The 24737-nt window shown below is 35.5% G+C and overlaps 1 long non-coding RNA gene across 1 annotated transcript in view; it reads right to left on the bottom strand.

Annotated features, from left to right (window-relative positions):
• Positions 1-349: 349 nt before the first annotated feature.
• The window catches only part of LOC145683426 (uncharacterized), a 154238-nt gene continuing 129850 nt past the window's right edge, over positions 350-24737 (bottom strand). The window contains exons 2-3 of the long non-coding RNA XR_014131091.1: positions 20784-20939; positions 350-2069 (exon numbers count right to left, since the gene is read on the bottom strand). This is a non-coding gene — a long non-coding RNA (uncharacterized LOC145683426). The remainder of the gene's footprint in view (positions 2070-20783; positions 20940-24737) is intronic.

Here is a 24737-nt window from a genome sequence, read left to right as displayed (position 1 = left end):
TGTCAGAGTTATCGTACACTTAACAAAAAAGGGAAAATTTGTGTGAGTCCAGGGAAATTTTCTTAAAGAAACCTACGAACACTGCTAACAGTCGGCTACGTGCTATTGTCGTGAGTGAATGTGTTCCTTAGTTTTCGTTTGTTTCGTTCCGTTATGTTCATCTATCTATGTTTGTGAATTTCAAAAATTGGCTGACATTTATATTTTGTTTCAAGCTGAAAAAAAAAAAAAAAAAACTGCAGCTGAAAATAACTGTGTCATTGCTTATGATGAAGAAGACCTTCGGTAAACAAACTTCAAGCTAAGCATGAACATCTGAGTAGGTTAAACGTTTCATAGATGGCCGGGAGTTTGTGGAGAATAACAAACACTTGGATTAAGTAGGCCTATCATCATGCGTTAAGTAGGCCTATCCGGAAACAACCGCAAAAATGTGTGAAGTGATCCTTGAAGACAGAAAGCAGACAATCTATGATGTTTGTAATACAATTGGGCTATTAGAAGGGATACATTTACGCAATTGAGCAACTGAACTGAGCATGAGACGAATTGCAGTGAAATTTGTTGCTCGTGTTTGAATGACGGTCAGCGGTACCATCGGATTCAAGTCAAAAAGTAATATGACCAATGTCCCCATCTACCGTACCTGCTGAGCCTAGGTTCTTATGATTACTACTTCTTCCCTAAACTTCATTTCAGTTAAAGGGTAGCGTTTTAACTCCATGGAAGGAACCTGCGCGGAATTTCAACAGTTCTTCAACAAGCTATAGCAGTGCTACGAACAATGAGTCAATCGTTAGAAGCCCGAAGTAGCTACTTTCAAAATGACGGTTAAAACAATATTATATTTCCTATGAGGGACGGCAATGGCTCATGGAACAGCGCTCACCTCTGATGCGTGCAGCCCAGGTTCGATCCTAACTTGTGCAACGTGGACTTCGTGATAGACCAATACTGTGCACTTTTCTCCAGATTTTCCCGTTTCCTACCACTTCCTTCTCCTCACCTTTTCGTTCATTATCACCATCATTGTCTCCATTAATCCTAGTGCATAAAAGTCGCACATTCGACCAGGAATTGAATTTTAATTCTAATTTTTATAAGGAAATCTTAGGTACTACCACGTGTATTAAATTTTGCCTAGATCATATCATATTTATAGACTTCGCATCTTTGATTTTAAAATGTCACTAATTATACTACAAATTATAAATTAGAGAAATTGTAAAGCTCGCAACTTTAAAACTAGAGTCCAACTAATTGCGAAAATTTCTGTCGATGCCAACCGTAATGTCCATCTACTCATATTAGTTTGTAAACCTGGAACATAAATGTAAAATTATCCAAATCTAGTACTTTCGCTTCTTATCGATTTAAATTCAATTTAAACAAAAATCTAAGACTTAAATTCAATTTAAACTAAAAGCCCGGGGCGAGTGGTTCATCGGTGCGGGTGAGTATTTAATATCATACCGAAAGTAAGTAAATGATTTCTATCGTGGGATGTGGGCTACTAGCTTTTTTCTTGGGCTAGTAAAATGTTGTTGCTTATTTGCATCCCTGTCTTATATTGTATAGTATGGAACAGTTTCGAAAATTATCTACTTCGGCTTCATCAGATACTTTAGGTCAGATGAAGTCATAATAGAAATTAGGAGAAATTGTTACACGTTATTAATTTTTGATAAAAGCATTGTTTCGTTTCGCGATAACTTTTAATTAAATACATGTTGTTACATGTTGCAGTGAGAAATGGGGAAGGTGTGTCATCTAAAAGCCAGGACTGGAAATGGAATTCCAGAACTCAAGGGACGGGCATTTATAAACATGATGCGATCGAGTCTGAATCTAATCATTTTTCCTTTCTTCTTATTTTTTTTCTCTCTTGAACTTTTAGTAAGGGGACTTCGTTCCGCCGCATCCTCTTGATTTTCACCTTTGCTGAAACTACACAAACGAGTAAAATAAAATGAAAATTAGGTAGTAGTATATGAATCTTATCACCAATAACGTTGTCATGCAATTCGGAAGGTATGAACGTTCTTGAGTTGTTATATCAGCATTCTTACCTGCAAAGAATGAAATGAGAGATGTATCAGTATTATTTCTTTATATTTAAAATATTAGAGCTTCACTTAAGTTAAATATTTTGTTTAAAATTAAATGTGTTGCGGAAATCGAACCACAATTTTGCTTTCGCAGGAAAAAATCTCTTTTTTTTCTTTTATCAAATAAAACTTAATTTTAGAGTTGCGACATAATCAGGGCATTGTTTTTTCTTTTTTTAAATTTTTATTACAGGATACTGCATTTGAGCAATTCCTGTTGTCTTCACTCTGGTATATAATGCAAACACAATTCATTCTTGATGCTCTAAGCAATTTAAAACAATACTCACCCGTTCTAACGTTTTAAATATCAATAATCTTTAATATATAATATACTAGCAGCGTTCACCCCGCTTCGCTGCGGTCACCCCGGAACGCTGCGGTCACCCCGGAACGCTGCGGTCACCCCGGAACGCTGCGGTCACCCCGGAACGCAATAAACGTTGTTACTTAGATAATTTTTACTTTTTCGCTTTCAAGTGATATGATAAAAACCATAGAAGATTGCAGTAAATGTTAACATTATATCGCCTGTCATTTATGTTAACCCGCCCCGCTTCGCTGCGGTCACCCCGGAACGCAATAAACTTTGTTACTTAGATAATTTTTACTTTTTCGCTTTCAAGTGATATGATAAAAACCATAGTACATTGAAGTAAATGTTAACATTATATCGCCTGTCATTTATGTTAACCCGCCGAGTGACACGGTCATGCGGGTTGCATATAAATACGTTTATTTTTATACCTATGATGAACTAACAAAGGATTTGTACGTTATGGACACTTGAATGGTCAATTATCTCAAGACACTGGTAATTAAAAATTAAAGTGATATGATAAAAACCATCTAGGGTCCAAATCCTAATAACCCCCCAAAAATGAAAGAAATTGGTTCAGCCGTATTAGCGTGATGAGCTAACAAAGGATTTGTGCGTTCTCTTTTATATAATAGATAAAGCTACTTGAACTGACTCACTGGCGTAAAATCACGGATACTTTCGGTTGACACGGAAAATAGAAATTTCGTATGCTTATATTTTTAGGAGAGGAACCACCAGATAAAAATGTTAAAAGTATCTATTTCAGGAGGTATAAAAGGGGAATGGAAAATTTCCCCGTGTTATTTCAATGGATATTCCTTCACTCATTAAATCTCATGTTTTAGGTAATTGGAATTGGAATAAGAATTTAGAATTTGGTTCACTGGTAGGTTTTTGATACCTTTATCTAAGCAAATCACCGAAGGCAAACATTTCCAATTTTAATGTTATATTATATATATCATCTCCCGCATATAGAACTGCAATGCTGAAATTTGGCACGTTTGTAGCCTCCCGAAATTAAACCACAGAAAAACTACCAAATTGAATATTTTTAGTTTGCAGGGTATCTAAGGGAGGAAGGAAAAAATCTTTGTTAATCAAAAGAGGATATTTTTCAATGAAATGCTTGAAAGTTTCGACACTTCAAATTGGAATAGAAACTCCAAACTTGACATACTAGTAGAATTTTTGAAACTGACAAACAGGAAAATTGTCAATAGTAAAAAAATGTTTTTAAAGGTTTCTATGGATTTTTAATATTCGATCCCATGTAGTTTAGAGAGATGCGCTACTTTCTTAATATTATTGCTGCTGGGAAAATGTAAAAATAAAATAAGAATGAACAAGCAGATTAGTAAGAAACAAAGGCTGAAATATGAGGTGCGACATCATGGACCAAGCAAATTCGGGACGTCTAACATAGTCTCCATCTGGCCAAAGATCACCCAAACTCTCAGAACCCAATTTTCGCTTCTACCCATAAAGAAAATTAACGAATTTGGACGTTTGGCAGTATATTGCTAATTTATTGAAAACGTTTGGGGTTCTGTTTTGTAATTCTTGTTCAGTTACGTTCATAGCACGAATGCTAAGACTCAAAGTCTAAATGTGGTTATATTATATATGCACCCGAAGATAATTACTGCACATCATTTCATGATTAAACCCCCACAAAATATGTTTTTCTTAAGCAGAGACCTGCAAGATGTTCCAACAAGGAAAATGTCACGACTCTGTCCTCCCACTTGCGTACATTCCCATTTCCGTACATGCCAAAATCCTTCCCAGTTGCGTACAAATGCAAGATGCAATGAAATGTCATGATTTAAAATCGAAATAAGAATTCCCATTTCCGTTCAGGTTCAATAGTTGGCACTATTTCTGTGAGTTTTTGTTAGTTTTTGAGCACAGGGGGATATGGAATCTAAAGGTTTCGAGCAGGAGACACAGGAGCGAATAAGAATCCTTGAATAGTTTCGTTTTGTAGGCTGCCTAGCAGGCAAGCACGACCTTCTTTATTGATGGCACGTTTAAGAGCTACAACTAATTTTTCTCCCAAATTTTTGTAATTCATGCAGATATTGGAAATTCAATAGAGGAAACTAATGTGATTCCACTGCTTTTTAGCCTTCCCCCGAAAAATAGAAAGCATATGTATGAAAGGTTGAAGTCCTGAATTGGAAAACTGAAGTTGTAGGCTTCAAAGAAGTAGTAATAAATTCTTTTAGGACAATTTTCTCTTCAGCTTCCATAAGTGGGTGCAATTTTCATCTTAACCAGTGTCTTTGGCGTAAGATACAGGATTTAGTATTGGTTACAGACTACAAAAACAATGATGATATAAGACTTCAGGTTCGAATGTTTGCGTCATTAGCTTTTCTTCCGTTAGAAATGGTTGACTCTGGTTGACTGTTTATTCAAGAAGACATCCCCTAAGCTTGAGCACTTCTATGGATATTTCATTGACCAGTAGCTAGAAAATTCTACAGTCCTAACAAGCATGTGGAACTGTCATGAAAAACGCCATAGAACAAATAATACCGCAGAGGATTGGGATAACAGATTAAATACTCTGCTAAGCAAGCAAAATCCTCATATCATCGAATTAGTCCGTTTTCTCAAGTTAGAAGCCAGGAGAAGTGAACACGCTTACGACAGAAAGTATCTCAGCTTGCTATGTAAAAGAAGAAAGTATATATGCAGCTAAACAAAAAAAAATAAATAAATAAATAAAAAGTTTGGGTAGTTTTGATGTTTCAAAAAATATTAGATGATACTTGGTTGCACTTTCATATATTCATAACTGTAAATCGTATATATATAGTCTATATATATATATATATATATATATATATATATATATATATATATATATATATATATATATATAGTCTATATATATAGAGGTAGTAACGGTAAACGGCCTAATGCACATGTACCAAGATCATTGAAGATCCAGATATTAGTTCAACGAAGACACTTTATAAAAGCCGACTTCTATATCCCTTTGATGTGATTTGTGAATTCATATCACACAAATTTCGAAGATACATTAATCGAATTTGAATTCAACGTGAAGAGTTCAGTAGAAAAAAATTTTACAACAGTATGGAAAGCATGTATGTATCTTTTCGTATTTCCTTGAGCATGCAATTCCATATCCTCCTCTAATCAAACTTTATTAAAAATATAAAGAAACAGTGTCAGTTATTAAACATGTACGGAAGTGGGAAAACTCTTATCAATAGCAAAATATGTCATGTCATCGCCCATGACACTTTTACGCATCTGGGAAGGATTTTGACATGTACGCATCTGGGAGGTAATCGTCACGACAGTCTCAACATATTGGAATTAAAATTCGAGAAACATAGATATCTTCTCTATAGTGTACCTAAACAAACATGGCATGTAATGAACAACCACTATTTGTGTTTTAGAAATTATTTATACCTTTGTCCCCTGCAATACTCATGTTTTGTTTTCCATCTGAAACTGCGATTACGCAATCGTGCTCCTTCAGCAAAATAGCTTGAACTTACAGAGATGTGACTTTTAATTCACTTATGTTTTTTTTTAAGTTTTTTTTTCTGTACAGAAATCTCGAATGTGATTTATTGATTATTTCTGTCATACGTTAACTAAATATAGTTTTCTCGTGCTTACCATCTGTAACGCATCTCATTTAATGATAACAGGACTACGAAATATTGATTTATTTAGTTTAATTAAAACCATTAGGCGACACTAAAATGAATATTTCTACAGATGCAGTGCCATATTTAGAAGTTCATCAAGGAGGAGAGAGGTTCAAGCACACAAGCTTCAGCATATGGATATTTTTGATATAATAAATCTATATTTTTCCATTATATACCTTGGAGAAAGAGGGCTTACTCCCAATAGCCTTCTATCAATACGCCACTGTATAAAAGCTCTAAATGTATTTTCGATTAACTTGAAACAAATAAATCACTTCCAAAAAAATATTTACAGCAATTTCCATGAAAATCGTTAGTCATCTTAAAATTTGCATTTAGAAACAAACAAAAATTACTACTGTAGTGAAAATTTGGAATGGTTTTAATCGCTGAGTTTTACGTACATTTTGAATTTTATCCTAGATTGCATTTGGCTGTCAATTCCTGCACCAACAAAAAGCAATGTGTAAACAACAATAAAATCTGATTTATTTCAAATACAACATGAAACAAACAGTGCAAACACATCTCTGCTAATTTTCAACAAGCGTTTTGTTTCGACTGGAAAATACTTACCTCCATAAAAAAGACTAACACGAAATTTGACTTATGGACTATTAACTAGAGTACTCATGAATAAAAGACTCATTAAAATATATGTATTTTTTAAAGTGCTATCTAACGGTAAGAATTATACATTTTATACATTACAGTAAGGAAGACAACACGAGCATCAGGCGCACACATACAAGATGATGTTTATATCGGCTTCTTACCTGTTCCTGTAACTCTTTGATAAAGAATAGGGTTTTGGTTCGCCAGGATTATGCATTTTCTGGAATTCCGAAAATAATCACATCTGGAATGGATAACCTACTACGTATTTGTATTCTTCTCATTTCTGCTTTCTCTCAAACTTTTGTTTCTCATTTTTTCTTTCAACATCTTTCCTTTTTCTAAATCTTCAACATTACTGATAGATGTCGGGCAACACTATTAATATGACACTTGTTAGGAAGTTGTGGCGTCTTGAATCGCCGGGGTGATGCGTAGTATTGCCCGTGAGACGACACGAGACGAGAAATAAAGGTTGTGTCGTTTCATTTCTTAACTTTTTGGTGGAACTATCGTCTCGGTTCTCGAATAATTATTTCTCACCTTGTCTTTACTTTTGAAAGCTTCCGTAGCCTCGTTTTGCAAATTTACGGATGAAATTTATGCTCTGATTTTTTTTTTTTTTAATTTTCATCTAGAAATGATCAGATTTCTTCAGCGTCACGAAAGGTCCACGGAGAATATTTATACGATGAATCTTGCAAAACTCAAACAATGTTTGAGATGTAAGACTTGGTGAATTTAGTGTCGCCCAAAAGACTCGACAAATTTCTCGTTTCTAATATGCCTAGGTAAGGACTCGTTCGCTCGCTCGCTCGCTCTCGACTTGCTTTTGGGACGAAAAATTTCTCGTTTCCTGGACAACACTAGTTTCAACGAGCATAATTTCTGTGAAAATGACGTTTTCATAAGCGTGTATGATTTTATTATTTTTTATTATATTACGTGTATTTTTTTCATCTTTGACTGACACATATATTGGTAATGATCCGTAAATTGCGAAGCAAAATGTTAATTTCGAAACTTGCACTACTTTGGAATATTTCGTGTGCTTTCCACAGTTTCACGTATTGTATACGTATAGGGCTTTAGGGAAAGGAAATTTCTCTATATCCATTTTCTGTATGCTCTGGATTTCTTAAATGAATAGTGATTTCCCATTAGCACCGTACCAACAGATGAAGTTACTTAAACTGCTTTATAATTTATTATGTATACATAAACATTCTTCATTAACAACGAAATTACAATTTTCTAGCACAATATCCGTTCTTTGCACGATGAAAAAACGTTTCATTTTCGACATAAAGGGCTGAATTTGGATTTAAATTGCATCGGAAGTGTCACTGTTCGTCTCAGACCCCGAAAACTATACATTCGACACTAATATCGGTCATTTTCATCATATATATATATATGCAGTGCCGGTCAAAAGTTTAAACTCATTTCTGAGGAACTCGAATTCGCAATGAAAAGAATTCTGACTGCAGAGTAGAACACACAAAGATTAATAGCAATAAATGTTATACAATATTTCCTCAAGGTAAAACTATTTGCTACTCCTTCATTATCTTTTTATTTTGCGACTGATGACCAAGGGCGCCGATTTCTCTGTAAATTTGGGGGGGGGGTCCCATTCAGATACAGAAAGCATATATGATTATTTTAAGACAAATTGCATTCAAATTATGCCTAATATTGCAATGAGGGGGCCCACATGCGCTTTTGGGGGAGGCCGGCCCCCTTTGCCCCCCCCCCCCCAGGATCGGCGCCTTTGCTGATGACTTAAGAATGAAAGTGCAGGTGCTGATGCAATGCTAATTTGCAGATAGGTGCAACGTAAGTTCTGGTGTTTGTCAGGTTTATTTTGTGTGATGTTTAGACGTAACATATTTGCAGAATTGATTAAAAAAAAATGCGTTAGTTTGCTGTAAGTGTCGTTAAGTATGAGTATCAAGAAGTATTAACAATTGTTTTTGTTTTATTACAAAAATGGGCCGCAAATCAGAGCTGAGTGTTGAAACACGTACTCTTACTGTTGCACTACATAAGGAAAGTTATTCGACTCGACAAATTGCGTCTAAAACTAAGGTATCTCAGACGGCTGTTGTAACAACTTTAAAACGACAGAGAGACACTGGGCAAAATAAAAGCTGCCAGCGATCTGAGATACCTAGAATAACGTCCAAACGTGAGGACAAGTTCATCTGTGTTGAAAATAGGCGCCAGAGGACACGCACAACTCCAAAAATTTGTAAGGAACTAAATGCAATTAGGCAGTAACCTATGTTTGTGAGTACTGTGCAACGCCGACTTCATGAATCTGGGTTGAAAGGTCGAGTAGCTGCTTAAAAACCCCTACAAAGAAACAAAACAAAGTGAAACTATTCCAATGAGCAAAATACACAAAAACTGGTCTCTGAAACACCAAAATACACAAAAACTGGTAAAAAGTGTTGTTTAATGACGAATCAAAATTTGAATTGTTGAGCAATAAATGCAGGCAGTATGTTTGTCATCTGGTTGGTGAAAGCATGGTACCGCAATGCGTTATGCCCACTGTGAAGCATGGGGGAGGTTCCGTTGTAGTTTGTGGTTGTTTTGCCGACGATACACTTGGATATCTCGTACGAATTGAGAGAGTGATGAATTAAAACGTTATCACAGCATTTTGGAGTGTCATGCTATTAGATGTGGGCAGTGGATCGTGGGTCCTGGATTTGTTTTCCAGCATGGTAATGATCCAAAACATGCACCGAAATTGTGTAGAAAATACATTGCGACAAAAGAAAGGCAAAACCTATTGCAATACATGGACTGGCCCCCTCAATCTCCTGACTTCAACCCTACCGAAATGTTATGGGATGAACTGGATCGAAATGTTCGAAAAATGCGGTGTACTAATAAGGATCAACTGTGGGAAGCTTTACAAACTTACTGGACTAGTATAGCACCCAGAACTTTAAAGAACTTAATAGCAAGAACGCCAAGCATATGTGCTGTTGTAATTCAGACAAAAGAAGTATATTTCGAAGAATCAAAAATTGGTAATAAAAACGCATAACCTGTACATGTTACATCTTTTTCGATATGTTTTAATGCTATTTGCAACATAACACTTGTGTTATTTACTCATTTGTACCAAATCCAAGAGTGAGTTTAAACTTTAGACCGGTACTATATATATATATTCCCCAAGTTGCGAGGCTGAATTTAGGACTTAGATTTAAACAGCATCGAAAGTATTACTGTTCATCTCAGCGACCCAGAAAACTATGGATTCCACACCAATATCAGTCATTTTCGAACATATTTAAATATCTTCCTTTCCCCTAAGTTAAACCGTCCACGTGAAATGATAAAAAACATTCCAGTCCCAAACCTTATCTATGCTGAAAATTTGATCGAGATCGGTCGGGTAGTTCAAGAGTTATTAAGTCACAAATATAGTCATTTTCATTTATATTATATACTAGCATCAAGCATCAATTATCCGCTTCGCTGGGGTAAATTAAAAAAAAAAAAAAAAAATAGTAATACGTTCCGTTAGTCACTTTTTACTACTACTAAAGCGCTCTCTGATATCGGTCATTTTCGACCATTTTTATATTTTTATCTCCTCCTCCTCCTTCCTCATGTTTTGAGGCTCAATGTAGATTTAAACGACATCGGAAGTGTCACTGTTCATCACAGCAATCCCAAAAATCTATGGATTCGACACTAATATCGGCAATTTTCGATCATTTTTAAATGTCCCTCCCCCTCCTCGTCCTCTAAGTTCCAGCATCAAAGTGATATGATAAAAACCATGTCAGGTCCAAACCTCATCTATGTTGAAAATTTGATTGAGATCGGTCAGGTGGTTAAAGAGTTATTAACTCACGAACATAATCACTTATATCTCCCTCCCCTTCTCTACGTTGCCCCATTAAAGTGGAATGATGAAAAACATCCCATGTATGTACTTCATCTCTGTTGAAAATTTGATCGAGAGGGGTTGTCTGCTTCAAGAATTATCAAGTTTTATTTATTTTTATATCTCCCCACTCCCCCTCCCCTAAGTAATGCAATCAAAATAAATAGATAAAACACTACTAGGCCCGAACCTTATCAGTGTTGAAAATTTGATCGACATCGGTCGGATGGTTCAAGAGATTAGGGGTCACAAACATGGTCAGTTTCAATTTCGTAATATACACTAGCCTTTGGGTAGCTGGATGCTCCGCCCCCAGAGCCCCATGTCAGTTCGGCCTACAGCCTCGCATCTCTTATGTATCAGTCTTTACATCAAGAGTGAATTTCGTGCATTTGCTGTTTAATTACATTTCCTGAATTTGGCTCAGCTGGTGCTCCGCTCCCAGATCCCCGCGTTTGTTCAGCCTACGGCCTTGCACCTCTTAAACCTACAATTCTACCAAATTTCAAATTTCTTTTGTAATTCAACTATCTAAAAGATAAGATTTGTATCCCAAGAAAACGCACATTTAAATAACATGGCAATTTCTTCATCCCCCTTTAGACACCTTAAAAATTAAAAATATATTCTCTTTTGAAAATTTTCCTGTGGGTTAGTCCCGATAGGCTACAATCATGCTAAATTTTATAATTCTAATCCTGCCGTAAGTACCTAAACATTTTGGGGTATAGATGTCCCTTATAAATAACACGGGGAAGATTTTTAAGTTCCCTACAAAACCACTCTACAGTTGTAAATTTTTGTTTTTGATGACGTACTCAGGTAACGCTAACGAAAACGTACAATAATACCGAATTTCAATTTTTTATTTGACAATTTTCCTGTAGGATAGTCTCGAAAATCTAGAATCATTCCAATTTTCAACTTTCCACGTCAAACGAGAGTGCTCCTTTATTTTATCAGTTCATGTAGTTATATATACAGGACGGGATTTAGGGAGGTGTATCGAGGCACGTGCACCTCACCTCCGTTCTGAATATACACTATCTAAAGTGAGAAACTGGCAGTGGAAATAGCAATACTTTCCTAAAATTTCATGTCATATTTCCGTTTCGGCTTAAAAGAAAGCGGTTTTGCTAAACACAATAGTTTAAGTCAGTTCCTCATACACATCACAGATGCCTAAAGGTATTTAAAAATTTTAAATTTGATTCAAATGTACTGATAGTTATTGGTGCACCCTTCCTCAGAAAATCCTAGATCCGGTCCTATTTTATTTAAGCCTTCGTGGTAGTCGATAATGTATCTATTTTCCAACTTTCCGACCCCGGTTTGATCCCTGGTATGGATGGAATTTCCTTTCCGTTCTAACCTCATTCCAAAAGCGTTTCACAACTTCACTCAATCTCTGTGGAACAGGTACCTGTAAAAACTGCGTATAAAGGGGTACGGACTAGTACTGTTAAAATTCAAATCATTATTTTATTAATGAGGTTTTCTAATAACGGATTCTTTGATCGAATATTCGTTACTCGAATATTTGATTAATAATTCGAATAAATAATTATTCGATAGTCATTTGAATATTGAAAACGAATATATTAATATTCGAGTAATAGGATAACAGGAGAATAATTACTCGAGTATAGAATATTTGGATAATTATTTGAACAATTTTAACAACACTACGTACTGCCTACAGTGCCAAAGTCGTGGAAAGGTGAAGCCTTACCATTACATTGTCGGTAGACTTGTCCTAAATGGATGATACCGTTTACCTTAACTTTAACGTTATAATCAACAATTTTTAAAAATAGAATTAGTCCAAAGATTTTCCTCCTGTATAATAATAAATCACTGAAATGATTGAAAATTACTAAACGTAGAGCATAACCACAACATGTAAAAATATCACATCTTTAAGATGAGGCTCTGGTTTCCTGCTTGAATGACGTAAACATGACTTCTAAAGAAAATGAAAGATTTATGAGTCATATTTAAACACCACAGACATATACTTTTTCCTTCTGATTTTTTTTTCGAAGAAAAACATACAATGTACGTACAGTTTTCTTGATGTATTTTCGGACGTACGGAGGAGGTAAGGGAAAAAAAGTACGAACTTCTAGGGAAAAACGCCAATCTCAACATATTTTTCTTTAGTCGTTTTATCGTGTTTGTCTGCAGATGAGGGTGAAGAAACCCGTTCTTCGCTCTGAGTACAACGTCCATCCAAGTCGTCATTTGACTTATCTTGTCTGTCTTTGATGGAGAGTGCTTCCTGTGACGAAAACACAAGACTGGAACATTTTTATGTGCTGAGAATGGAAGAACATTATCGCGCAGAAAACTTCATTCTGGGCCACATCCAAAAATTAAAGAAAAAAAAGTTTGCAAAAAAAGAAATGAACGAGTCCTGTCTCGTCTTTCTCAAGACCAACTCATTTAAGTGACTGCGTGTCACGGTTTATGGACCGTTACTTTCTTGGTAATAAATGTAGAGAAATGGATGGGGGATCTATTCGCTCTCTTTTTCACTTCTATTATAAGATTTATGTTCTGAACAAACGCATTAATTTCTCATATTGCATAGTTTTTCGCATCTCTGTACGATATTATGGACTCTTAATACGTAAGTCTAAGTAACGAGTAACAAAAAAGTAACAATTTTTCTTCCAATGGTAGATTTCAGCAGGATGACAGGCTGTCATTTCAAATGCTATATTTACCGTCCTCGTTGTCTAATTTAATTATATGTTGCTATATAGTATGGATGTGAAATCAAAATCAAGTAGGAAACTAATAAATACATCATCTAATGTGTACTCATTCGTGGCCAAGTAGTATGTTTTGCATCTTAGCAACCTCTGTCAGTCTAAATAACTTCTATAGCTCAGTAGCTTTTCCAGTCTATATAGCCTCTGTAACCTCGATCACTCCACACTTCTGCAACTTCGTACAGTCTATATAGCTTTTGAATCGTCGGTCAGCCTATATAGCCCCTGTAGGCTCGATCAGTCTACATAACCTATGTAACCACGTACAGTTAATATATAGCCTCTGTTGTATCTGTCAGACTATATAGCCTCTGTATCGTCGGCCACTCTGTATAGCCTTTCCAGCCTCCGTAGCGTCGGTCAGTCTATAATTATACACCTCACATTTCCAGTTGCCCGATACATGACCCTAGAGCATGTTATTTAGTCACGAACAAAATTTAATGAAATATTTAGTTTACCGTAACACGCTAAGCTATGATTTTTAAGCTAAAGAAGATGGATAATAAATGGAAGTGAATGATATGTAAGAAATGGCGAAATAGCAATGTGGAATGAAACGGAAAAACACAGAGAAAACCTTACGGACAAAATGCTATCCACCAGAAGCTCAAATGAACCAAAATGGAACTAGGGACCAATTGTACACTCAGCATCAAAAAATTGCGACAGCTAACGCGTGTCTGGTAAAGAGACTCTCTCTCTCTCAACCTTTCCTCTCTCCATACTAAAATCAGCAAACAACATGAACGCAATTCTAATTTCAAAATATACATGTATTAGTATCGATAAAATGAAAGAATAAAAGCGAGACGAAACAAGATTCGTAAGTTGATGTATGGAGAAACTTAAACACACACACAATGAAAAATTGAAACTAATAGATGTCTGTTAGACAGGCGGTACAGAAGTGAAACAGAAAGAGAGAAGGGGAGAGAAGAAAAAACAAAAGAATGTAAAGATAAAAATACTGAATTTAAACGTAGTAAAAAAAAAAACTAACATTACAAAACTCCCTTTCCAGAAATCCAACAGTAAAATAAAAGTGACGTTTATATATATATATATATATATATATATATATATATATATATATATATATATATATATATATATATATATATATATATATATATATTCAGGACTATTTGAATATATAAAGGATGCTTGAAAAATTCATTAAGTCGCTTTCAAAATGAATACCAAACTTGGAGGTCAAATTAATACTCCATTTTCTGTATAACGTAGAGTTCCAAGACATATCTACGATGTTAAAAGTTTAACACACATGCTCTGTTTCCGCGTGGTTCGGTTGCAAATTCGGTAGTGTTCATTGAACATACTGATCCGAAATACATTATAATAAACACAGTAACTAGCGTAGGTCATACCTTCCATTCCAGACCACTAATGCAAACTGAACAATAAAGTAAAGAAAGAAAAGAAAGAAAAAAAATCAATGAGTGCTATTTTACTCCTATTTTTTATTGGGAAGAGCATATATTAAAAGCCCAAACTGTATCACAATGAAAACTTACAAATTTCAAAAGGAAAATTGGATGTTCCCTTATAGCCGTAGCAGACCTTGCATGTTCCACATTTCGAACGTCAATAAAACACATTGAAGTATAGGATGCAAACGAATTTTGTGTCAAACTAGTATAAATAAAATCCTCTCTTGAAATAATAAAAAAGGGGGCCATTTCTAGTCATCTCTGAATATTTATATATTGCTAACATCTACCCTCGATTTCAGTTATTGTGGACATAACGTTGTAATTCACACAGATAGAATGAACACGCTAGATCTAAAACGGGTCATCGCGTCAGTCGGGTGAAGTAGGTTAGCTTATGAACCACCTCTGGCACGAGAATTGGGACCCATAGCGACCCGGTGATTATTTTGAGACCCGGTAACCCGGAGGATATAAAAGTGATTCTTATTTCCTTGCGTTTAAACAGTATTTCCTTTAAAGTTGACCAGGACTGGAGATGTTATCCCCAGAGCACGAAAATACAACGCCGAAATTCATAGTTAATTAGACTTTCCTTGTCGGTACGATCGGGCTAGTCAGCAGGCCATCAAAACTGGCTCGGTTTTAACTCTGGAACAAGTACACGTTCAGAAAGTGTGTTTGAGAGAGAGAAAGAGAGAGAGAGTTAATAGAGATAGATGCAAAGACATAAGGAAATGTCAAGAGGGAGAGAGAAAGAGAGAGAGAGAGAGAGACGAATTCCAATATGAAAACTACTTATCATTACACTGTATGATGATGAAAGCACACACACTGTTGACCCGGATTCTTGTCAGTGATGCACTGTAAGCTCTTCAACCGCAAACAAATCTGTAGCCATTATGTTATGCGAAGAAAGATGCTACCTGAGGGGTAATCGAACCAAGATTTTCCATTTAAAAGTCTAGTACGATAGCAATACTCCACGATTACTCTAACAAAAACGTTAACAAATAGTACAGTGCTATTTTTTTTTGGGGGGGGGATTAAGAACAGTAACATGAAAAGTGAGTACATCAGATCAAAGAAACAGTATTTCGAAACAGTGTTTTGAATTGTTCTTTTATGTCCCATAGGTATTTTTTACCCTTTTCCAACCAACATTCATAAATCGTCTCTACCTGATACAGGTGTTTGCTTAACATTCGTAACGATTGCTAATTTAATGTGAAAAGTCACTCCCCGACAGTGTTTCTTCCAGATGTGTTTTGTGGGGGCACTGGCTCCCGGAGCTCTAAGAGTGCTCCCGGAGAAGACCAAAATAATGCGTCTATAAATATAATAATAAATTGAATAGTACCAGCAGTGCCCCCCCTCCCCGGAACATTTTTCTTAAAGAAACACTGCTCTTCGATTCTTTGCGATCACTTTGTAAAACAAGCTTTGGCTAGATTTCAACCTATGTTGCGTAGCTGTACTACAAGTAAGTCCAGTACGTTACCCCAACACTATCCTGCCACCTAAAACTATAAGCCAAATATTACTAAGCCCTGATCTCTGAAACGAACCGGCTTCTTCCTGTAAGGTTATTTACAATAAAGTATGTGGTGTAGACCTGAGCTTCTCAGGATTCCTAACACATTAGATTTTAAATGATGGAAACATTGGGGTCGCCACCACCAATCATCAGTCGACCACACCGAGTTGAGTCCACTTTCAGCGCTCCCGAGTATCAAATTTAATAGCATCGCACAGTTTTGAAAGAAAACCGTAAAGATCACATTATGGAAATTACACGTGATGAATTCCACAATAATGATTAATGAACTAGGTTTATCTTGAAACAAAACAAAACAAAAAAAAAAAAAATACTGCTGGCTTTTTGCGGAACATCTACTAAGCCTACAAGGATTTTATCATCATTTGTTACATTCCTTCTACGTTGGGTTGTGCGATACTTCGATATATTGATCAACAGATCGTTATTTGCAAATATTGAAATTAAAATATTACTGATCAATATTAATATACGTTCATATTTTCCGGTATATCACTTGTTTCAATATTTACCAACGTCGATTTTCGATATACGAATTTAGATACCACTCAACTCTACTTGCACGTATTTTCACAAGCATAAAGTCGATCATATGGGCGCCCGAACGAGGCACAGGGAGATGTACCCGAAATGTATACGTGTAATATAGTGAACGACGTATATTAAATACCAGACGTAATATAGTAACCATGAAGATCCACGCCTATGGTCTAGTAGAATTATGAGTTCCTTCATGATTATATGGTTAGCGTGCACATCTTCGGCGCAGGAGACCTGGTTTTGATTGCCGGGAGATCATGTAGTTCGGATCCCATGTTAAACGTTAGGTCCACGTCTCAATCTCGCTGCCTAAAGAAATGCTAGATCCAAATCCAACCAAACAATCGAGTGGCACTGTGAAAATTTAACCAATAAGTAAGGCTATCAATCAATTTAATATGATTATTTTTTACTTTATGGTAAAAAAAAAAAACTTATCAGTATTTTTACGTATTTTCTCATGAGAGGAGAGAAGACGAGACGACACGAAAAAGACTTTTTAGTATCTTATCGTAAATTTTGTTGAAGTCACGTTTCGTTTCGATTCTCGGAAAATTTTTTGTCTCTCGTTTTGTAAAGTTAGATACAAAATTTATATCATTTTTAAAATATAATCTATTATCAGAATATTTCCACGTCACAAGAGATCTGTGAATGATGTGATAAAAGCATTCAGACCCTATTTATTACGGAAGTATATTGTGTAATGACTTCCGTGTCTTTTAAACATTGACTAATCATCTTCATTGTGCTCGTATAATTACTTGATCAATTTATACCTTATGTACTATGAGTCATATAACACTAAAACTCTATTTAAGATCTAGACTTGGGTGAGCTAGTATTGCCCTCAAGAATCGAAAATTTACTGTCTCGTGGGGAACACTATTTTTTTACAGCTGAAAAAATTCAGTATAGTATTACAATTCCTTGTTTTCTCTTCAGTGAAAAAAATTGGCTTAGCAAGCCAGAAAAATAGGAAATTTAACTTTTCTTACAAGAACATCACCTACTCATATCTAATCATTTCTTTTCTTTTTTTTTAAACATGTAGCAACATTACTTTGTACTATTGTCAAATTTTATTTTAAGATAATGTCGAATATTTTGATGATTTCATTTATTGCTAGAAGTGCCTATGTATTAGTCACTGCTAATGATCTTGTAAAATTTCTCTGTTTAAAGAGTATAACCTGACTGTAGTGGTGTTTGTTTTATGATCTGCTGATGTATCATGACTCATTCGTCTTCATAGACCTTCGCCCTAAAATTATCTACCGTTACTACTGTGTGGGTCAGAAACTAATGTTTATATGGAAACGTCTCCACGCTGAGTAACTGCGCTAATCTTACATTCAACTTATTTTCCTTTGTTTAAAGCAAAACTATATAATGCGACGCTGTTATAGCCATGTGTGTTAGTCCACCTTTTGTTTATTTTCATTCGTAAAACAACGAGGAAAGATAAACCACAAGAAATGCACTTTGATGTCTAAAAGTTGTTTAGAGACTCGTAAAAGTTTTTTGGCACTTTGTTATGTGGGACATTTTAACGGTGTATGAATATACTGCTCCAGAATCAAACACTGCCACTTAGCAGAATTGCCAACCAATAGAACATGGAAGTGTTTTCACCACATGAAAGGCTGTAACCAGTGAAATAAAGTACATTGAACTGATGGTAAACTACATAGGTGAATCAGGAGTAAAGGCAGCCTCTCTTATGGTGATTAGGATAACCAATAAACAAATCTGAAACAAACAATGTACTAATCGTAACGCCTAAAACAAAATCAGATACTCCCAACATGGCGTAAGTAACAAAATGTGAACAACGTGTGTTCCCTTTTCCATGTGTTTCTTTTATTGATTTATCTATTTTCTTTATCTAATTGATTCATTTATAGATCTATTATTTATTGTACTTATATATTTATCAAATCAGAATTAATATGTTCATTTCATTTTCTTTTCACAAATTTCAACTTTGATTCGAATACTAAGATGATGCATTGCCTTCTGGCTATGAAGATAGACGACGATAGGTCCAATATTGCTTTGAAAAACTCTCAAACTAGAAAATTTTCATATTTACTTTCCAGTGTCCAACTTCTTGTTCCCTGTTTTTCTTCCAGCATTAATTTTCCATTTGGATATCAACGGGGTAGAGTATTCATGTTTCAGAAGCTGCTTCGATATTTGTTTTCTGAATCATACCATAATCTAGTTGCATCTCTAGCAACGTGTTCAGCTTTTCCATCTATATTTTTTCTAGGGGTCGCGGGCGTTCACTTCTGATGCATGAGGTTTCTGGTTCAACCCCAGCTTACGCCAAGTGGACTGTGGTGGATAAAGACCATGTATGTTTTTTTTTCTTAGGGTTCTCCCGTTTCATTTCTTTGAATAATCACCATCTCTTTTAGCCAACACAGCTTCACCATATGATGTGGATCTGAAAGATTTCACTTAATTTCTATCTTTTCCTCAATCTTCTGTTCTAAATACGTATACACTCTTCAAATTTTCTCAGTTCTCTCATAATCATCTTCAACTTCTTCCGTTGTTTCAGTAGTAGTTGGTGTGTACGTTTCTATTACACCTAGATCGTCTTCTTTTTTCTAAGGTCTTATAGGATCGTAAACCGTAATATCAACAAATCCTACTTTAACTATCTTCCCTTTCAAGTGCATACCCAGAACTAACCTCCTCCCCCACTATTACGTCCACTTTTCTCATTATCGTAGTAGAACATCCTGTATCCTTTGCTTCTCCATTTTTTTTATTACTTTCATAGCCTTTTAACAAATCGCTAACAAAGCCAGCTTGTTTAATTTATTCTTTATCTAATTTTCTTTCTTGTAACATAGTATATATGCAACATGTTTCTATGTTAATTTACTTGGTTTTGCTTGTTTTATTTTTTCAGCTATCTTTACTCCATCGTCTACATTGTTACTCTAAATTTCAACAGTCTTTTAAAAATACATTCTCCTTTTGAAGATCGAAATACGATATTTTACCTCCAGAGTATTTTCTCCTTCTAAAGATCATTGTTGTCTTATCCAAGGAAAAGCTCGCTGGTCATCTTTTTTCTAAGGCTATTCATATCCACAAATGTACATAGATTAAATTAACATATTTTACATCGGAGTTTGTCAACCTATAAAGTCGAGACCCTTGGTTGACGCGAGAGCAGTACGAAGGGAGGTGAAAAGAGACAAACGTAAATAGAATCTAGTAGTGGAAAATATTTTCAAAAGATTTTGAATTTCTTATTTAAATAGGCATACTGTATTTTGTATCGATACTTATTGCAAACTATCATTCCTATTTCCACATAAGATTTAAATACGAGTGTAGTGATAAGTAATAATAATCTAAACGCTTATTGCAAATCGGAAATTACTTATGGGAGACGCTGACAAAAGAATATGACAAAAGCAGGTCATGATTTGAAATAGATTAAGAAAGCCTGTTCGATACAATATGGCAATAAATTTCTTGCAACTAGAGAAAGCGACTTGTCACAGGAACAACAACAGCACTCAAATTCCTGTGCGCGTCGAATAACTGGAACAAGTTTAAACACACTGCGATCAGCGGTCAAGCATTGAACTTTAACAATTTCGTATGTTGCCTGTCGCATTTTCAGCATAGAGCAGAGAAGGCTGCGGGAAGAAACAGCGAGTGTACGTTACCGAAACTTCACATGTCAACGGATTACGAGATAGATAGCGTCATCAATACCACTATCAGCAGGGATAAAACATGTTTCAAGTGCTATCTTACCAAATGACAGCCATCGACATAGGAAAAGCAAGACTAGCCAATGTCTGCATGCAGAAATCCTTGGACAAATCTTTGTTGATAGTCTTTTTTCATCCCAAGGATCTCAATCACCACAAAATTGTCCCAGACGGCAAGATCAGCAATGATAGTTTCTATCTGAAAGTCACAAATCAGCTAATGACCGTGTAAGAAGAAAAAGCAGAAAACAAAAATTTGCAATGCGTGATAATAAAGAAAAAAGTAAAATCAAATCGTTATACGAGAAAGTTACTCAAATTCTATTATGGTGTGCTAGGTATGCCTGTGCACACAATAAAGCAACGATTTGATTCTTTATTTTCTTCGATTACCATGTATTCTAAATTTTTGTGATATGTAGTTTTTCGATTCATTAAAGTAACATTTTATCTGATTTTTAGTACACTTAAAACCCAACAAAATGAGCATGTTAGAAGTGATTAGTTACAAAGAGGGTGAGGTTTAATTGTCTTAGTGTACACTCGTATGAAAAGTTGGAGCTCCTCCGTGGCTAAGCGGTTAGCGTACGCGCCTTTGGCGTGGGAGACCCGGGTTCGATTCCCGGCGGGAGCTCATGTGGTTCGGATTCCACGTTAATCAGTAGGTCCACGTCTCATATAGCCTCGCTGCGGAAAGGGATGCTAAACTAAAATCAACTCAACTCGTATGAAAAGTTGTGCTTTAATAAATTTTGTGCATGCTCAGGTGAAAAATTCTGCTTCAATCACCATTGTGCACACTCGTATGAAAAAATCTGGCTACGCCTCTGCGTTAGAATAAACTATGTAGCGATATTTTGTGTTCAGTAAAATTGCATACATTCATAATATGTTAATTATCTAATTCAACTTACTAACTCAAACAAATGATAAAAGAAAGTTTTTAAATGTAAAACATTATTATTATTATTATTTATTCTGAATATGACAGATTCAAGTTGTTTCTTCTTCAATGAAAGTTCTTGAAAGTAATTTGAAACGTGCTTGGTACATATTTACCCCGATACACAAAATCCAACTTACAATTTACTTCTGCTGAATTAAGTAAGACAACTTTGAATATAGCTACAAGTTTCTCTAAGTGTCTTGTGTACTTGCGCTTCGTACAGTAGAGAGTCATAACAGACTCAAGTAGAGTAGTCTCGCCTTTGTTGCAACCTCCTGGAAATCCAATTTGCCAAGTTGTGTTGAATGCAACAAGTTGAGACGTTAACTGCATTACACAAGCATGGCAAACTCTGCTGGGACATTTGTTAGGCTTCCAAGAAAAGACCAGAGGAACATCCTTCATGGTTTCGTAGCTGAAGAACGTGTGAAGAAAATAACTGTTTTACATACTATTAAGCTTACTGGGGAGACCATTTCAAAACATAAACCAGATTTATCTCGGTGTTTATTCTGATGAAAAATTTTTCGAGATATCTAACTGTTTGCCCTTGCTACTCTTGTGGAGATTAAGTCAGTTTTATAAACTGGATGTTTCTATAGTGAAAGGTCCTTGGTTTGATTGTACAGCACGTGACCGTGTCCACACGTTTTTCTTCTCTATCTCGTTTCTTCCTCTCTACTCGACTACTATTATATTATTCCAACAAGTTTTCATAACCTAATTTCATTTGCTTTAGGGTAACGGACATAGCTATAACCCATGAAACAAATTATTTTGTTTTATTGTATTGTTTCCTGTAATTGATTTTATTGACTAGGCCATATACAAGGCGTATACAAGAACAATTTGAATATTGTGGTTACTATTGCCACGAAAAATATTGCAATAGTCGAACCTACAAAAATCGGGTTAAATCATGCGTATTAGATGGGTTGTGATTGCCAAGAATTTTTCAAATCTATTGAAATGAAACTAAATCTTTCAGCTTAATGTCCCACGATTATGCGCTTTAGGCTAAGGGAAACGGATGATTAAGGCAAGGGAGTGATGGAAGAATTAGTGGAATGAGAATGTGGAGGGAAACGAGGGTACCCCGAGAAAACCCACGGACACGATGTTGTCCACTACAAACTTACTTTGAAGGAGATCGAACCAGAAACCTTAAACACCAGAGGTAAGCGCTCTATTTAAATCTATTCATTAAACCAGGAATACAAATAACCACTCGCACACTCGCCCGGGGCGAGTGGTTCATCGGTGCGGGAGAGTATTTATTATCGCTAATAAAATACCGAAGGATTTTAATTAGTAAATGATTTCTATTGCGGGATGTGGGCCAGTAGCTCATTTCTTGGGCTAGTAAAATTTTGTTGCTTATTTGCATCCCTGCATTAAAGTTATATTAGGTAAACAGGATATGTATTAAACCTATGAATAAAAGAGTTCACTTGGAGCGAGCTGGGAACGAACCGGGGACCCTAAGCACAAGAGGCAACACTTTTCACTACTTGGGGGTCGGATGCAATGCACTTAAAGGTCAGATGCTGCCTGCGGGCTGCCATTTGGTCAATACTGCTTTGGATTTTTTTTTACTGTTATAGTATAAAACATAAAGAATATCTTTGGAATTAATATACAATGTGGGTATTAAGTCGCTTGACACGAGCTGTTAGTTCTCAATTGACTAGATATAATAGTAGTAGCTGACTGATGTAAACAATATGTTATGATGTGGTTCGTGACAGTATGTGCTTCCTGAATAATATGTTGGAACGAATAATTATACAGGAGTTAAAAACCTTTACCTTTGTAATTAAGTAAGTTTGCAATAAAAGGAAAGTTTTCAAAGAATGGGCGTGGAAAGGGTGATTGAATGACAACTACTTCATCGAACTGTTCTGTTTGTGGAAAATAAATATAAATTCGGATCTAGGATGTTTTAAAACGCATTATTTCTGAATTTGATAACTTATCGTTCAACAATATTAGTGGTATAACATGTTCGTATATGTTTAAAGGATGTAATTTGAGCCTTGAAAGTGGTGGACACTTTGAACACCTGACCTAGGTAGTCCACCCTAATGTCATGATACAACTTATAATAATTTCATTTGTCATACTTGATACATAACTCATTTCAAATGCAAGTTTTCACATGACATATGACCCACCCTGTATAGAAGTTTATAGAGAGTTTTACAAGCATACAGTTATAGTAAGGAATGGCATTTAGGAAAGAAAAAATCAATTAAGTACAATACAATGACACGATCACACCATATGGAAGAAGGGCATGGTTTAGCAGGTAATATAGATGGTACAAAATGGCATATTTCCAGCCTAATTTCTTTGTGGTGAGTTCCGAAAACATATATTGTATGTGGGTGGACATTTGAACTGCACATGGCCTCTACATAAGTTGATATCCGCTCACGGCCGTATTATTTATCGATTCTTTTGCGTAGCACTCTTGGACACGAGCGGGAAAAAACACACTGTATAACAGATCATCGCGTCCAGCTGGCAGATTGTTGTTCTAAGGTTCATAAATTGCTATATTAAGCATTTTCATTAGATACTAACATTTAAATAAAAATTGATACCATCAGCTTCAAAATCCTCGAAGAGTGTCCTTCAAAATAGTTAGCAACGATGGACTCCAAATGTGGATTGAGAGCCCAGGAAAAAACCTCCATATGTTCTGCTGTCAACACTAGGAAACATAATCTACGGTAGAGTTCAGTGAACAAAGAAAAAACAAACAGAAATCGATTAAATTCCTAGAGGATGAAAAAAATGAAAGTGAGAAAATTTCAAGAGGAAAAGAAGAGGACTCTTTTTATTGTAGAAACAAGACCACCAGCAAACATGAAAACATTAAAAAGAAGAGTAGTCTTTTTAAAGGGTTGTTTTGATGGCTTTTGTCAGTCTGACACGTTCTCCACATATACATCTTTTTCCTCTTTCCTTCTACTTTTTCAATACTGGTCTCCTTCCAAACTTATTAAGGGTGACAGATGATATATCCATTAATGATCAGTGTATTGT

The sequence above is a fragment of the Thermobia domestica genome, chromosome 4 (genome assembly GCF_964235325.1).
Source record: "Thermobia domestica chromosome 4, izTheDome1.hap1.1, whole genome shotgun sequence".
Lineage (NCBI taxonomy): Eukaryota > Metazoa > Arthropoda > Insecta > Zygentoma > Lepismatidae > Thermobia > Thermobia domestica.
The sequence above is the reverse complement of the archived record's forward strand: the minus strand, read 5'-3'. Positions and strand labels throughout refer to the sequence as shown.